The sequence below is a fragment of the Mytilus edulis genome, chromosome 7 (genome assembly GCF_963676685.1).
Source record: "Mytilus edulis chromosome 7, xbMytEdul2.2, whole genome shotgun sequence".
NCBI lineage: Eukaryota > Metazoa > Mollusca > Bivalvia > Mytilida > Mytilidae > Mytilus > Mytilus edulis.
In genome coordinates, this window is record NC_092350.1 from 86746223 (window position 1) to 86748226 (window position 2004).

Genomic DNA, 2004 nt, shown 5'->3' on the forward strand with positions numbered 1-2004 from the left:
ATACCACTGTTTTTAGCTTTCAAATGTACGTGTATTGCTTTGTGTGTTCAAGCGACTCGGTCAGTTATCATACCACTGTGTTTAGCTTTCAAATGTACGTGTATTGATTTATGTGTTCAAGCAACTCGGTCAGTAATCATACCACTGTTTTTAGCTTTCAAATGTACGTGTATTGCTTTGTGTGTTCAAGCGACTCGGTCAGTTATCTTACCACGGTTTATCGCTACCAAGTGTACGTGTATTGCTTTATGTGTTCAAGCGACTCGGTCAGTTATCATACCACTTTTTATAGCTTCAAAATGTACGTGTATTGCTTTATGTGTTCAAGCGACTCGGTCAGTTATCATACCACTGTTTATAGCTTCCAAATGTACGTGTATTGCTTCAAGTGTTTAAGCGACTCGGTCAGTTATCACACCACTTTTTATAGCTTCGAAATGTACGTGTTCTGCTTTATGTGTTAGAGGGACTCGGTCAGTTTCTTTTTGTAACCTTGACTTGTCTCTTACAAATCAATTAGCGGGTAAAAAACAAAAAAAAATGTATTTGTTATGTTGAGAAACACGGGTATTAGGAAAATGTATAAATAGTCGAAGAAATGACCGAACATCACGTTTAATAAATGGTGAGGAGGCCAGACGAATTGTTTAAATTATAATAAAATTGGTTAAATCGGAGCTGTGCTCCTCCCTATTTAGAGCCTTACCGAATGTGGTATATCACAGTTGTGATTCATTTTCTGTTTTATAAATGTCAATTCTAATGCAATTCGTTTGTAACGATTACTTTCATTGGACGTTGGCAAAATATTTTGAAGGGGTAAATTCCACGTTCTACCAATCCGTAACTAAGAGAGCCAACATTTTGAATTCTGATTTTTTTTTGGTATGTAATTTCTCACAAAATAAACATAACAGGCACATTTCGAGCCTCAAAATCTTCTTTTTTCAACGTTGGAACCATTATGACGCGTATTCAAGGTACAAATACGTATAGTTGTTACGTTTGACACCGTGAGTATACATATGACGCCACATTGTTTAGTTGCTACAGACAATGCAACAGTTTCGCATTAGAAGTCGCTAGGTAAACTCAATTTGCGACAGTAAAATCTACGTTTTGCGAAGGCCAAACTTAAATTACAATACAGTTCTATCCTAAATTGGGTTTGGTAAGGTGTTTATAAACTATTATTTTATTCGATAAAAACAGGAAGTAGATGTCTGTTTGACTTCTAGAATATTTGATTAAATATAATTACCGTATAAGCTTTGTTGAACGGGGATATGTCTTTCTTGTTACATTTTATGTTTCTTTGAACAAAATACGTTGACGTTTATTGATGTTTAATAATTAAACTCCTCATAGATACATGGTAAATCCCGATGAGAAAAAAGTAAAAGCATGGTCCCTTGCAGTGAAATTAAATAATAATAATCATGTAAAGGTCGAAAAAGAAATAAAACCTAATAGGCTTCATAACGTTATTTTCCTGTGGATTATACCACATTTTATATCTTGTCAAAGTGTACAGATATTTGTTGCTCAATGTTCATAAATACACATACATGTTATATAGATTTTGGATGTGATATATTGTTCTACAAATTGATTGTGACTACATTTCAACCGTAAAGAGTATTACACAAAAACTGAAATAACGAAACTTTGAAATTAAGTATTCTTCATGAAATAACACAACATACTATATAGTGATCCTTTATTGTGTGAATGATTGATTTATGATTGTTTTACGTCAGCACACATTGTTGTGCATTTCAGAAAACTGACTTTTACACAGATATTTAAGGCAGGAAGGAGATATTCTCTATTAGAACAAAACTGTTGTTTTATGCACTATCAATATTGATCACAATCGTTTAGATGAAACACATTTCTTTCTAACTTACAATAGTCTTTGAGAACTAATTTTAGAGTCAAGCAGCGATGCAAAATGGTCACCCCTGATTTCAATGTGTTGCAATAAACATCAATAATGTGTAT